Source organism: Eschrichtius robustus, chromosome 5 (assembly GCF_028021215.1).
Source record: "Eschrichtius robustus isolate mEscRob2 chromosome 5, mEscRob2.pri, whole genome shotgun sequence".
Classification (NCBI taxonomy): domain Eukaryota; kingdom Metazoa; phylum Chordata; class Mammalia; order Artiodactyla; family Eschrichtiidae; genus Eschrichtius; species Eschrichtius robustus.
In genome coordinates, this window is record NC_090828.1 from 12,049,155 (window position 1) to 12,065,373 (window position 16,219).

The window sequence follows — 16,219 nt, forward strand, 5'->3', positions numbered from 1 at the left end:
TCTCTCAAAATGAAAACAAATACAAAATCTCCCATACCTTAGTGGAACAATGTCCGACTGTCTTTTACAAGGCCTGTCTTAAGTATCAATGCCATCCACGTGGAGGGCAAAATACCTGACCTCTAGGGAGTCAGGATTTAAGACCACTAAAACAACCTAAGAAGTTAAAGAATGTTCCAGACAAGTAAGCAGCCATCAATAAGGTCATATGTTATGTGGTGGCAGACCTAACCAAAGGTCAGACCCTTATCACCTGACACATTTCACCCAGTCTTACTTATATAATGCCTGACTTGGTTTGCTTAAAATCCAATCTCATCATGTTATCCCCACCCCCAATCCACCATGCTTTCTTACCTAGATCAGCCTTCTGTACTTCATCATTGTAAGACTGAATAGTATCACAGTTAACAGAACGGACTTCAAAGCCTAATGGCTTGGGTTCAAATCCTGGCTCAACTGCTTGGAACTGAATGACCATGGGCAATTTCTTAATCAATGTAAGCTTACCTAAGTTTCCGCACTTATAAAACAGACACTAACAATAATAAGACCTGCCTCATAGAGTTGTTGATGAGATAGTGTATGTAAAACACATAGAAGAATGCCTGAAACATAATAAGGACTTCATAGGTATTAGCTGAAATAAAATCATCATCTGATCAACTTCAAGCATTTCAGCCTATACTTTAGTCTTGTAATATTTATATGCCTTTCCCAATAATAACTAATGTTTATACAATTATTTATAGTTTACAAAGTAGTTAAGTATACTTGCTTCATTTCACTTAATTCTCACAATCTGGTGAAGACAAAGTTAGTTCCATGTTACCTACTAGCTGGTCTACCCAGCACTTACCAAAGAAATCACTTTACTGTCCTTTTAGCCATTCTGAAGCCTGCTCTGTAGAGCTGTCCAGATAAGAAGGAGCTCAGTGAAGACCTGAGACTTTCTGGGGATGTTAAACTTCTCTGTCCAAGGTGCTAAATAAGTGTGGCTATCTCCACAGATGGGCAGTCCCATGGGGCTCTCTCACCACCAGAGGTCACCAAAGTGAATTTCGCGTGCATCCCATAGCTTTTATTTGAAGTCTGACCATTCCAAACATAACTGCCCAATTTAATGGAAATCCTTTCAGCAATTTTGGTGTGAAACCATCAAAGAGAGATAGAAATTCCATTTCTTTCTGATATAAAGAACCCAAGATGGGCTTCCCTGGTGGCACAGTGGTTGAGAATCTGCCTGCCAATGCAGGGCACAAGGGTTCGAGCCCTGGTCTGGGAAGATCCCACATGCCGCGGAGCAACTAGGCCTGTGAGCCACAGCTACTGAGCCTGCGCGTCTGGAGCCTGTGCTCTGCAACAAGAGATGCCGCGATAGTGAGAGGCCCGCGCACCGCGATGAAGAGTGGCCCCCGCTTGCTGCAACTAGAGAAAGCCCTCGCATAGAAACGAAGACCCAACACAGCCAAAGACAAATAAATAAATAAATAAATAAATTTATTAAAAAAAGAACCCAAGATGACAATGCTCTTAAACTGGACTATCAGGACTCAAGCCAGCTCTTCCCACCAGACGGTGCTGCTTCTCTAGCAAGCCCTTCAACCTTCTGCCTCTCACAAATGCAAGCCTTGCTGCTACTGTCTATACCATTGAGAGGCCTCCATGGCCCTGCCTGCCCATCACTCAAGAAGCGAACGTCCACACTTCCACAGCACATAACAAATTCCTTGATTGTCTATAAGGAGTTAAATAAAAATCTTTTGAAATTCTAGGCTGTGATCTAGAGGCAGACCAGGAAATAGTTCAAACTTCTGCTTCACAGCCAATCCTTTTTAACTCAGTAGAAACCCTTAAACAAGATGTCAGCTAGTTTTCTTTCGCAAAACTGCTTCTTGGTGGGTAAACTCAAGTTTAAGAGAATTTTTTTTAGTACTAAAAAAAGACTGAAACAATGTTTCATTTTTAGTTCAACTTCTACTTATATGGTGTAAAATTTAATTAGAACTATTTTAAGTAATAACATGAGAAAAAAAGTGATTAAAATCGTGATGATTTCAACCCTTTTCATTTAGAAAGGCTTCCTTTTATGAAAAATAAGATCTTACCAAAGAGATAAGGTAGAGCCACATATTTTAAGTTAGGTATTGCTTTTGGCAATAAAGAGAGCCACTAAAATGCATGCATTATCAAGTGAGCTATCTCTATGGGAGACAGGCTTAATCTCACTGGGAACTCTGGAAGCTAGCCTAGATATGCCTCAGTATTAACTGCCAAAGGGCTAGGGGTCTGCCTTAACTCCCTGTCACCTGTGACTTGCCACAGCAGGAAAAGTGGGCCTCAGGGGGTCAGAGAAAACACGCAGGTGAAGAACTGCAGGGGCTGGAGGCTGGGAGCCCATCAGCGTACACTAAGGGCGTGCGGATGTGGGCAGGGTCCTGACAGCACTGCCAGCATCACTCCCTGACCCGAGACACACTCCCTGCTAGTCCTCCCAACCCATTCAATTTCTCCCCAACCTTCAAAGCCCAGCTCCTGACTTGCATCCTTAATGTCGGGTTCCCTGACCACGTCACTGCTCACCAACCTCCACAGTGCCTTCCACATGTACTGTCCACCAGTGCCAACCGAATGTCACCAGAGGCCTTTTATCATCTCTACCAAACTGTGTTTTCAGGGTACCTTGGGGTTTGAGAGCACATACTCTGGAGTCTAAACTGGTCCCAATGACTGGCTTTAGCGTTAAGAGCTGTGTTAACTTGTGCAAGTCACTGAACCTAAGCCTCAGTTTCCTGCTATGAAAATGGAATAGTAATAATAGCTAAATCTGATCCTAGAATTCTTGTAAGGATTAAATGACTTAAAACACCAAGTGAGGGGCTTCCCTGGGGGCGCAGTGGTTAAGAATCAACCTGTCAATGCAGGGGACACGGGTTCGAGCCCTGGTCTGGGAAGAGCCCACACGTCATGGAGCAACTAAGCCCGTGCGCCACAACTACTGAGCCTGTGCTCTAGAGCCTGCAAGCCACAACTACTGAAGCCCGCGTGCCGAGAGCCCGTGCTCCGCAACAAGAGAAGCCATGGCAATGAGAAGTCCGTGCACCACAACAAAGAGTAGCCCCTACTCGCTGCAACTAGAGAAAGCCCACACACAGTAACGAAGACCCAACACAGCCAAAAAATAAATAAATAAAATTTAAAAAAACAAACAAAAAACACCAAGTGCTTAGAATAATGCCAAGCACACAGTAAACACATTAAATCTCAGCTATTGTTTTAATGAAACAGAAATACTCATTCGCTACTGATTTAAAGTTTTCCTCAATACAGGTGAAATAAAAAAGTCAAATCATTGGCTAAAGTTACACACGTATATAGTACTAGTTCATCTTTGGTAGTACTGTTCTCAAACTTTACACGTGTGCCATTACCTGACAAAGTTAATGCATATACTGGGACCCACAGAATGAAGGCCGTCCCAGTGGTCCAGCCCATGTCGCAAGTCTAAACCTAAGTCAGCCTGCCTTTACGGGAACCGCCTCACTATCCAGGAAAGCTAACGCCAATCACCATCCTCCAGCGCAGCTTCAGCCAGCTCGCCTTACCCTGGAAAGCAGGACCTGCTGTCCTCAAAAGGAAACCCCTGGACCCCCTAGCCAACCACACCCTGTTTTTTTCGTTGCCTTTTCTAACATCCTATAAAACTCACTCTAGCCCAGAACCCCCTGGGAAGAATGCTCCACTGCTTGTGAGGTGCTCTACTCCCCCAATCTATGGACTGCTTTCCTTTGAATAAAGGATATCAAACTCATTACTAAATCGTTTTAGTTTTGTCATCTGGCATATCCCATTCAATCCTCTGGACTTTATGAGGCAGGTATTATTTCCTCATTTTACAGATGAGTGGGGATTTTAACCAAGATAATCTGGCTCCAGAGTCCTTGTTCTTAAAATGAAGTTGTGAGTCAGGTCTGTCTGCAAAAAAGCTGTGAGTTTTCTACTCTCAAGATAGCCTACACTCATACTCCAACAGTTTGTCAAAACTACTGTTAAAGTGTTCCAACGAGTTACTGCCGTCAGTGGTTCAGTTCCAGCTAAGCTGATTGTAGGGTAGCAGAATGTGCAACACCAAATATGCCACTTGGCATAAGGATTATCTTGAGCTGAATGCAATTAAGAAAAAGCAGATACAACTAAAGCTCTCTGCTTCCCCCCATCTGCTTAAAAGCAGGACATGAATTTGTGAAGGTGTTCCCCCCTCCCCCACTCTACCAGGTATGACCAAAGTTAATCACCAGAGACAACCTTACAACTGGCTCCAAAAAAAATCTACACAACAAACTTTACTAACTAGCCCTAATCTTCCATTAGTTCCCCCACCTATTTGCCTTCCTACCATTTGCTGCCCTAGAAACTCAAAGTCCTTTTCCTTTGCCTTGTCACTTCTCTAAACATGTATTGTTCGGGCTTCCCTGGTGGCGCAGTGGTTAAGAATCTGCCTGCCAATGCAGGGGACATGGGTTCGAGCCCTGGTCCAGGAATATCCCACATGCCATGGAGCAGCTAAGCCCATGCGCCACAACTACTGAGCCTGCACTCTAGAGCCCATGCTCTAGAGCCTGCAAGCCACAACTACTGAGCCTGTGTGCCACAACTGCTGAAGCCCATGCACCTAGAGCCTGTGCTCCAAAACAAGAGAAGCCACCGCAATGAGAAGCCCACGCACTGCAATGAAGAGCAGCCCCCGCTCACCACAACTAGAGAAAGCCTGTGTGCAGCAACGAAGACCCAGCGCAGCCAAAAAAAAAAAAAAGTATTGTTCTTTTGTTAAGATGCTATATAAGCCCAAGTTCTAACCATCTCTTTGAGTTACTCATCACTGGGCACTGCCACTGTGTGCACAATCTTGGGCTGTGATTCTCAAAATGAGCCTGTATCTCCAGATTTGGGTGTGGCAGTTTGCCCTGTGACCTCAATTCTCTGATGGATCTAAGAAAAGTCACTGATTTTTCAGTTTGTTCAGGGTTCTTCTTGTTGTGAGGACAGGGGTGATGACCTCCAAGCTCTTTACATGTCAGAGGTGAAACAGGAAGTCACTTCTACGGTCTTTTAATAAGAGATATGACACTTCAACCACCAGAAGAATTAAGAAAGACATTATTTGAGCATAAAGAATTGTCTTGGGGCTTCCCTGGTGGCGCAGTGGTTGAGAATCTGCCTGCTAATGCAGGGGACACAGGTTCAAGCCCTGGTCTGGGAAGATCCCACATGCCGCAGAGCAACTAGGCCCGTGAGCCACAACTACTGAGCCTGCACGTCTGGAGCCTGTGCTCTGCAACAAGAGAGGCCACGATAGTGAGAGGCCCGCACACCGCGATGAAGAGTGGCCCCCGCTTGCCGCAACTGGAGAAAGCCCTCGCACAGAAACGAAGACCCAACACAGCCAAAAATAATTAAATAAATTAATTTAAAATAATAATAATAATAATAATAATAAATTTAAAAAAAAAAAAGAATTGTCTTTCCTAAGAAAGTGCAGTTGGTGACTTCCATTAAACACACCAAAATGTATATGCATTTTGAAATATTTCAAATGTAGAAAATCTCAGAACATAAAACTTTTACTCTACCAAATGTAATTGTTTCTTGATACAACTTAACTTGTAGATCTATATTTAAGAGAGTAGTACAAAGTAATGTTCAAATACCCAGCTTCTTTTGGTAATTGTTATCACAGTCATAGCTTAAAAAACAACAACAAAAATCTGTTTTTAAAATCAAATTAAAAACAAAAAAAGTAAAAATAATCCAAAGTCACTTTTCTCATTTGGGGATATACTCTATACAAATAGAGAAGCTGAGGAACAAAAGCCCCTGTGCCTTCTCTGACTTTTTCCCACCAGGATCAGGCATCTGCCTGGCAAGAACTCTGGAAAGAAAGGGATGGGGCGGGGGGATGTGAAGTGTGCCCTGCTTGGCATGCTTTCACCCCCAGGCCCTATCCTGCAAGGTAAGGTTTAATCTGAGAAGGAAGCCACAGAGAGGCAGAAACATCTTTTCTACCTTTTAAGAATTACTGGTATAAAGGAACACTTTCCCAACTTTTAGCCCTGCGTTTTGCCAAATCTCCAAATGCTGCACGGTCAGATCACGTCACTTTGCCTTTGAAGAATGACTTTTGCAGAAATGCACCTTCATATTATTTGAGGCCTTGACATAAGTCTCACTCACCCAAGGGACTGCCACAGAGTGATCATTTTCATATTGTTGTAAAACACTGTTCCGACTTACTGTTCCTTGTGCAAAATCCCATCAGCGCTAGAAAAACTTAATTTCACCTAATAAACACGTATGCTTTCTTCTGCTGAGAGCTACTCAGCCATTTGGTTGCTAATTTTTCCCCCTTTACTACTAACTTCTGTCTTAAGTCATTTCTAGAACCGACACTACCTGGAAATGGGCAAATAATGTACAAATATGTGCCAATATAAAAAATGTTAAGTTAATTCAATTCACAGAATACCTCAGAGAAGCTTCCTCACCTGCACCAGACTTTGAATAAAAGGAGGAAACGTATTTTAAAGAGAGGAAATAGCATGCATGTGCTGCTAACACAGAGACAGGAAATATGTGAAATATGCTTAGGGAAGTTTAAGTTCATTAGGCCGGTCAGTTCTGCTATAGTGCTTGTTTTGAAACAAGCAAATTTGTTCAAATGCAATCAATATATATCAAGGAACAATTTGAGCACAATGCAAATTTTGCATCTGATTGTGCACAATTTCATCAGCAAGAAGCCCTAGGTGAAGGCAGGAAACTGCACCCAACTAAAGTCAGCTGCATAGAAATTCACCAAACGTACACATTTGCACACCTCAAACATCTACCAGCTACCTCAGTTCGCTGAGTATTTTATGAGTTACACCCAACCACATCTGCAATTATGACTTGACATCCAATCCAGATAACCCTTCTTCCACCACCTGACAATAATTCACAAGCTGCAATCCTTTTGACAATCACTTCTGAAAGCAAAGTTCAGGACTTTTTGAAGGTAAAGTGCCATATTTCTTATGTACTTCTGCATTTCTTAATCATTTAACAGGTGTAAAATCGTGCTGCCATTTTATTAGGTTCCTATCGTTTTTTTTTGTAATGTGCCACTGACAACGTTTTTGAGTGTTTTGCTCCTAACACCCTTTGCACCATAAGCTCTATGGCTTTTATTGCGTGATTTCGCATAGTATGGTGGTTTTAGGAATGCCTACGTCACTTCTGGCAGAGCTGACGCTTCCCTAGTCTAAAGCACGTGGGAGGGAGGACAGCCTGCACCCGGGGACTGCTGCTCGTTAGCCATTGTTATCCCACATCCACTCTGTGCTTTATTCCTACCATCCCATCCTTTAACCAAGATCACCCAAGTTAGAGGCTCTCATCACTCAAGTATTTAAACACCACATACTCTGAACTTCCTTGGGTAAATTAGAATAAAAGGGAAAAATTCTCTTTCAACCTAGCAAATAGGCCCACTATTTTTCCCTTTATGTCTTCTCTACCAAAAGTTGTTTTACTTTCCTTCACATGGAATTTAAAACCAAGGTTCATTTAATTTTGGCATTTGTTTACTTGACTGTATGTCCTAAATGTGCCAAGGTTTCGTGTCTGATTATAGTTATTCAAGGACACAGACAACATCTGTGTTTGGCCAGATGCTTTTAGTAAGAGATATCAGTACAATATTCAGTTCGAGAGTAACAATTTCAGCAAAGAAGTAAGGGAAGAGTGAAGTAAGAACCCAAGATCACATGCTCTGACAACACATGAAGCTCAATGAACCAACTGCATTTACATGCATTGTGCATGTTTCACTTCTAGACAGCATACAAGGTCAAACCGCTGTCAGTTACAATAAGCTTCCAAACTTCTCGTCAATTACCTGGTTAATAACAAAAGACAAGGCTATGACATCATTACAGCTATAATTAATTTACACAGATCAGCCTCCTGTTAATCAAATACATCTTTAAAAGCATTTAATTATTTTTCACCTAGAAAGCAACACTTAGCTTTGTTAAATGAAAAGCAACCTGGCTGAATTCAACATGAGAGGCTGTCAGACTGCTCTAAGACATAAAGGACAAAAGGCTTCACAGGGCACACTGTGCAATATAAGAGCTATTGCCATACTCACAGCAAACAGAAGCACAAGATGATGGATAACACAACACACTTGAACAGTTTCCAAACATAAAGAAGTTGTCAGGGAACTTGGGGTAAACAGACAGATTCTGGAAAAAGAAACATCACAGTGCTTTTTGTCAAAATGATACACAGGGCTAGTAGCAATATTAACGTTTGCGGTAGAGGACAGTAGTTAAGGTCATGGACTTTAGTAAGAGCTCCACAATACGCCAGCCATGTAACCTTAGGAAAGTTATTTAACTACTGGTTCCTCACCTGTACAAGGCGATAGTGCAGCCATATTTGGTGTTGTGAGGATTAAATGAGATTATATATATAAGATCATAAATTGGGAAATGATACTGTTTTTAATGCACATCAACACATAAATTAAAATAAGGCTTAAGATTAAAAATTTTAAATAGCTTTAAAGTGTCTCTATAACTTAGTAACCAATTAGCATTTTTCTGGGCTATGATCCTACATTTTTAAACTGCATCATGTGATTCAATTACACATATATTTTTAAAGAATAAAAAACAGTATGATGGGGTGTGTGGAAGGCACATGAAAATAGAAACGATTTTTTTAACTAAGATAAGTTTTGTAATAAAATCTCAAACCAGAGTTTTTGTCAACATTATCTTTAAATTACCATTACATTTGAGAATTTAATAAGCCTCCATTTTAGGATTAAAAAAAACTCTATATGTCAGATGGCAAAATTTTTTATTTTTCCCTCCTTTTTAAAGGGTTATAGTCTTAACAGAAATGATTAGATTATCTTTATACGTGAAAAATGAAATACTGGATTTTGTATATAATCTTGACTTTTGCTCCACAGTGAGGTGAATTAGTGCCAACTCCAATTCTGATCCATCACCGCTTATGATTTCCAATATCAATCATAAGCTGGTTCCTTCTCTCACGGACTACAAGTTTTAGTTTAATGAGGGCTCATTAAAGTTCTCCGACTGACAGCCCTGCAGACGTAGGTCCTTAAACCAGGAGGCACACAGGGAGCAGCAATGCCAGCATCCCACCATCACCGCCTTCAAGAGGATTTAAGTAATTCTATCCTCAGGTTCGCTCCACACCAGATTTCTTTGTTTGTCTACCTAAAGTCAATGAAAAAGTGATAGCCATAACCCCATTTAAATTAACTCATGTAAGAAATGTTAGTGAATTATTTACGTAACTGAAATCCTCCCAACACAAGAACTAGCCAAGAGGGGAGAAGCATGCCAGACTTCAGAGATGTTCACATTCCACAAGCACACAGGACGTCCACTAATTACCAGGTGGTGGGGACAGCTTCGGGTTTGTTTTCCTTCTTTTTCTCTGCCCAGCATTAACACCTCATTCTTTCAGTAACAGGTAAGAGATGCCTCTCACCCCCATTGGATGTAGTCCTGGGGGGGACCAGAAATCCAGGATGCCTTTCCTACACTGATTCAAGGGTAACAGTGACCAAGACTGGAATAATAACTCTCTTCCTGGAACCTAACACTTTTGACACTAAGACACTAAGACCAACAATCTGATCTGGATCTGATACTCAGAACATTAACTTAAAGAATTTTCCTGATCTATCAAAGTCTACCCAAGCCTCAAGAGCTCATCTAGCTGCAGTCCTGTGGCTTGGTTTTTCTGTAGATTTTCTGAGCTTATCCATATACTTCCAATAATCCTCTTGTTCTTGAATAAGTTATCTGGATAACTTAGTTAACTTAATCTCTGTTGTTTGTAGTCAAAGAACCCTACACAGATACTAGGGAATTTGCCAAGGGCTGGCAGCAGATCCTAGTTTATTTCAAGCATCAACAACTCTCATTTTTCAGAGTACATACAACACTCTAGCTGATAGGAGAACCAAAATGTGGAGGGTATACAAACAGCATCTCAAAGGTCTGCCACAGGCTGAACATCTAGAAAGCATAAAGGTCCCTTATTAATACAAAATTAACATTCCTTGGAAAGAGAAAGAGGAAGCCCTGAATACTTCCGTGTGAAGGAACTTCTACTACATGGGCAGCATGCACAATATTTATTCCTACATCTGTTCAAACTCAGCATCACAACTGACTCATTAAAATACACATCCCTGAAAATTTCTGGTATCTGTAATATAAAAAAACATAGCAAAATTTCTTTAACAGTGTTGCCCAAGGGACTTTCCTCAAGGGAAAAAATTCCAAAATTAGAAGTGGCTGCCAACACACACAAACACACACACACACACACACACACACACACCCTTATATATTATTTATATAAAACTGAAGTCATTGTAATATGCATCTAAATTTCATTCATACTATCCTGATATTGTGACTTTGGATTAAAAATGCATAAGCAAGTGAACACTGTGGAGAAACAGCTGTTGGTGTAATGACAACATTCCTGGATCTGAAGCTAGATACGGGGTCAAGTCTGGATGCCATCGCTTACTAGCACGTGGCCTTGGGCAAATCACATAATCAATCCTGCTGAGCTTTGGTTTCCTTATCCATGGATGATGAGAACTCCACTTACTTCCTGGAGTCATCGGGAAGAAGAAATGAAATAGCATATTATGTAAAAACACACAGCACATACCCAAAGTTTGTTTTCCATTCTCCCTTCCTCTCCATAAACTAATGAGCCTTTTGCCCTCACGGAACTAGACTTTACTGCTTTATAATTATGATGCGCATGTAACAATGTCCAAGAAATGAGATGGTAAATCATACCAACATGCAAACCTGAATGTACACATTGTTAGTTGGCTACCAGCTAGATCCCAAAGGGCTCTTGCATACTATCTACTGCTTCCCAGAAATCTGATACATTTTCTCTTCTGAATGCAGCCAGGATTACCCACAGGCTTTGAAATATCACCATCATGATGTTGCACAGAGCAGCTGGTTGATTGAAAGTGACTGCCCCTCCCCCACGCTCCAGCTGTCACCAGGAAACCCTCCTCAATGTGTGAAAAAGGACAATGTGATATTACTACTATCGTCGCTATTAAAAACAATCTAACAAATACTTAGCATTTGAAATTGTTTTTCTTATGAAAGCTCACTATTAACTAAAAATTAACTCTTTAAGAAAAACCCTTTACCATACAAATGCAAACCAGCTGCTTTCATACAACAAAATACTAAAGGACAGTAAACACAAGTAATATATTTCCATTGACTCCTTGTTTCTTTTTCCTTGAGTCATTTGTAATGCTGAACAACAGCCAGTTAAAATATTAAAGTTTTAACCACCGTGGTAACAGCTGTCAAAGCTTAGAGGGATTAAAAAAAAAAAAAAAACTTAGATGATTTCTCAAAAAATGTGCATAGATTCCTCCCTATTTTTATATAATATGGGTCGGATTGAAGGTTGGATTTTTTTTTTTTTTTTAAATAATCTCTCACTTCTCTACATGAGAAGCTATACATACGTCTGACATTGCTGATAACCCTGGGAGTTGTCTTCAGAACAAGTTCGTGGCTCCTGCTCAGGAACTCTCTCAACGCCCTGACTTTTTCGGTACCGCTCATCTCCTGAGGATTTCTACCCCCCAGATGAAGGGTTTCACACCCCGTCACACGGACTCCTTGGAGTGTCACTGCAGGAGGCCCAGGATGAGCACCAGCAGGCGGGGCCTATGCCCTTCAACCCCTCTTCTCTTAAAACCTCTCAGCTCCTGAGCTTTACAGGTAAGATGCTGCTAAAGAGGGTCCCCTGCTAAAAAATCTGAGGGCCCCTGCTTAGATGACTAGAGCTACAGCATAAAAGGCAATCTATCTTTCTAAGGCATTTCTATCTTTGTAATGGTTTTTTAAAAGAATTTTTACATACACATGCATTTACCTAATTTTACTTAAATGTATAGATTATTTGTCCCTACCTCCATATTATAATACATTGCCAAGTGAACGAAATTATGACCTAGTATAATACATTGCCAAGTGAACGAAATTATGACCTAGTATGACACCTTTCAAGTAGTTTCCATGCTCACATATTCATATGCATTATATACAGAAATACATGAGATTTTTTTATCATTTTTTAAAATGGAACATAAAACACTTCACTTTCCTATCATTAAGCATCCATATTGAAAAATAATGATTTCAGAGCTATAATAGCATTTTCTTATTCTTTGGTGCATGTCTTCAGGGAAGTCTCATCTCCTGTAACAAAGTACCCCTTTCTGTGGCTGACTGTCCCCATTAACTAACTGTAGATACTTAAATAGTAATCACCCGCTGACCTTGACCTTCCAGTAAACACTCAAAACAATTTATGAAAGTTGCTCTGTTATGGTGATAGAACTGAAAATGGTGTCTTTCTACCAGGTTTAGAGTTTTAACTTTCTCCAAAGTGTTTGCTTTCTCTCATTCACAATACTGTGAAAGCTCTTCAGCATTTTGCTTAAAAAGAAAAGCAGCACAGTCAAGTAATTAATAAAATTACCTCATTTATAAAAATATTATGAGGAAATGAATGAGATCAAGCTAGGTTTGAGGTAATAACTACCTTTTCTCCCCTGTCCAACACGTACCAGTTACTGAGCGTCTCCGCGTAACAGACATGCTTTCCACTTGATTTCATTTTATTCACTGTCCTGAGGTAGTCAAACACCACGAGTCCTACTCTATAGGAGAGGAAATTCAGGCTGGGAGGATGTGAACTTGTCTACTGGACACGATCAGTATGTAGCAGAGGTGGGGTTCAAAGCAGGGTCTGCCTGACCCAAAACCACCGCTAAAGATCAGCCTCTCTGACACAGAGAACAAGAAAAATGGGGCCTTTGAAAAGTGAATACTTCATGATGGGACAGTGTTAATTTAGCATTAACAAAATTATTTATAGGGGCTGATATCCAAACTGACTCATAGTCATCTGAAAACTCACCCACAATACCCAGAAGCCACGGTGTGGCCTCGGGAGCAGTGGGCTCTAATCAAAGTGACCTGCTGTTTCAGCCACGGGGCTACAGACTCTTCTCAACATCACAATGAGCCTAGGCTTTAGGTCAGCTGCTTCAAATCCCGAATATTTCTCTTTATCCCCCCAACACCGACCCCTTGAAAAGGGGAAGGAAAAAGCTGTAACACTGCAGCTGACATTCTGTAAAAACAGCAGACGGAGGGCACATCTAACTTAATTCCTGTGATGCTTCCAGAAAACAGAGGTAAGTGGATATGATGAGAACTTCTTTGCTATCGTGGAGCTGTACGACACATGGGGAAAAAAGGACGGAAACATCTTCAGTCTTGTCTCTCGTTTCCAAGTCACTGCTCTATAATACTTCTCAACTCTAAGGCTAAGGCTGATCTCTGATCAGTTAACCACTCTACTTTCTTTACCAAATTCTGGGTCAGAAGAAGGTACAATGAAGCTGAAAAAACCAAAAGGCCAAAGAATTAAAAACTGCTCTTTAACACAATTACTAATGTGGTTCTTAAAAATACTACAGCACTGGTATTAACTGAATATCCTACATTCGACAACCTCAATCGTATACAATATAATGAGAATCCATAAAAATAAACTGCCCTCTAAGCAGCAGAAGAGGCACAATATTTGTGCACAACTCACATCTAAATCAAGGAAGAATCCTTTCAGCACAATCTATGTACTTATTTTAGACAGTTCTAACAAGTTCCTTAATAACATCTCATCTTTGAGTGTTTTCCGCCTGTATTAAACTCTTTTCCTGCATTTTTACACTGAATACTTTCAGCCCTATGAAGTAACCTTTAACTCACTTGTCCCAGGTCCTACACCTAAGAAAGGCTTCACCTGGATTCAAATTCCATTCTGTGACTTCACAATGGCTGTTCTTTATCACTATGGCCAGTAATTCCCAAGCTTTAGCACACAGGTGCCTTGGGATCAATTCGAAGTCTTGTTAAAATAGATTTCTGATTCACTAAATCTGGGGTAAGACTCCTAAATTTGCATTTCCAACAAGTTCCCCGCTGACGTTGATACTGGTAGTCCTGGAACAATTTGGGAACCCAATGCACTGCCTTCTTCTAAGATCATTTGCTTTCCCAACCCCTGCCACACCAGCAGCAAATTAGAAGTTTTTAGATTTAAAGGTTATTAGAACAGCAAAAAGTGGCATATAAATGTGAGACATAAGACAGATTTTTAAGGAGCAATTCCAAAGAAAAAAAGAAGAAAAGAGCAAAGTCCAGCTGTCACTGCAAAGGGACCAACCCACCTCGATGACTCAATCATGACTATGCAATAATTTATTTTGACAGTAACACTGAGTTTACGCTCGGTTTGGAAAATCATATAAGCATGTGATCCGTTTTTGAAAAGGTTTTTAAGGCCTGGACATAAAAGGATTAAATACACTTAGTGTATTTCCTGTCCCGTATTAGGAGAAATACCACTACTTGGATTAGGATTAGGATTGTGTTTGCCACACACTTGTTCTGAGGAACAGAGTTACTCTTCCAAGAGAAACTGAAACTGCAAGCTGTCGCTGATGCAACGTCCCTTTAAACCACCCCCCGCGCCCCCCAGAGCCAACGCCATCCACCCAGGGCCTGGGCACGTCGTTCCCTGTGCGATCGGCCTCCAGCAGAGACGGGAGTGAAGATGAAGGGACCCCCGCTAGACTCGCTCCGGGAAACTCCCTCCCCGTTCTCGGACCTGTTGAGAGCTCCCACGAAGCGGAGGCTGCGCCTCCAACCCCGCCCCCGCCGGGCCCCAGGGAAGCCCACGGCCTCCAGAAGCCCCCGCCGCCGCCGCCGCCGCCGCCGCTGCCGCCGCCCCCGCCGCCGCCGCCGCCGCCAGCACCCGCGGCCCTGGGAAAAGGCGAGAGACGCGGCGCACAACGGACGACGGGAGCGGCGCCGAACAAACGCGGAAACTCACGCTCTCTACGGCCCGCCTGCGTCCCCACGTCTTCGCGACCACGTGCGTCATCACGCACAGGCGCCCGCTCCCGGAAGCTCCAGGTCCCAGCGGCCTGAGGGGCGGGGAGAGAGCGTGGTTGATTTCGCGACGCAGCTCCCACGGCCCCCGTGGGGGGGTGGGGAGGGCCGTAAAGCGGGGCGGGCGGGCAGCGGCGCATGCTCAGTTGCGCACGGCCGCGCTCTTTTTTCCCCGCGGGCTGGCCTTCAGGACCGCGTGCGGTGGCGGTGGCTTGGAGGAGGCTCGACGGGGAATGGACCGTGGCCGAGCGCGGTGTGGAGGGCTTGTACTTTCTACTCGTCCTCCAGCCTCCGAGTGACATGTAGATAATAATATTCTTTATTCCATAAGTAACTATTGGCTGCCCACCACGGGTAAAGCAAACGAACGGCCTGGCTTACATTCGAGGGACCGGACGCGGGATGGAGATGTGGCGACTGAGAAGCTGCCCTACCGGGCCCCAGCCCTGCCGCAGGCTCAGGACCTGCTGTGTGGAGGAGTCACATACTACCTGTGAAGTGGATGGCGGAAGAGACAGAAATCTTCATGAGTTATCAGACGGCTGGAGAGCGGCCCATCACCTATCTCAGGGCGGAACCCGCGGTTACAAAGCAGACCAGCAAAACAAGGTCGTGGGTGTACATTTCACAACCCAAAGCCTCAGTCTGAGGCTGCATTTCTGTGTCTGTTTGTCCATGTAAGGCTTTAGGTGTTAAGTTTTTTTGTTAACGTATCATTTGATGCAATTTTAATTATGGGTCTGTTTCTGCTCTGGAACAGGTTTTATGTTGGGTTGTAGGAGTCAGGTTAAGTTAAATGCTGTATTTCATACAATATGAGAAAACTATCTTATTTGGTACGGAATTTTCTAATAACTAGGGGGAAGATGCGTCTTTTCCGAGGACGAAACCAAGTGCAGGTGGTTTTATGCTACTCTGTATTTATTGGAAGTTGTGGCAGCTGTGTTTAGATAGTCTACTTAAACAAAAACTGCCTAAATCAGAAGAGTTTTGACTATCTTTTGTTATTGTGTATTGCAAGAATTCTTCATGGAAATGTTTATTTTGGAGTTTGGAATTTAAATGAAGATTTGGCTCACGTGCAGGGTATGTAACAG

At 42.3% G+C, this 16,219-nt stretch overlaps 1 protein-coding gene across 4 annotated transcripts in view; it reads right to left on the reverse strand.

The window, feature by feature from the left end:
- Positions 1-15,201, reverse strand: part of RHBDD1 (rhomboid domain containing 1) — a 115,117-nt gene extending 99,916 nt beyond the window's left edge. For 2 of the 4 annotated variants that reach the window (XM_068544319.1, XM_068544316.1), the window contains exon 1: positions 15,064-15,201. The gene's annotated coding sequence lies outside the window, so the exon portion shown is untranslated. Of the gene's footprint in view, positions 1-14,838; positions 14,920-15,063 lie in introns of those variants that run through there. The other 2 variants (XM_068544317.1, XM_068544320.1) reach the window with 2 other exon arrangements.
- Positions 15,202-16,219: the final 1,018 nt, after the last annotated feature.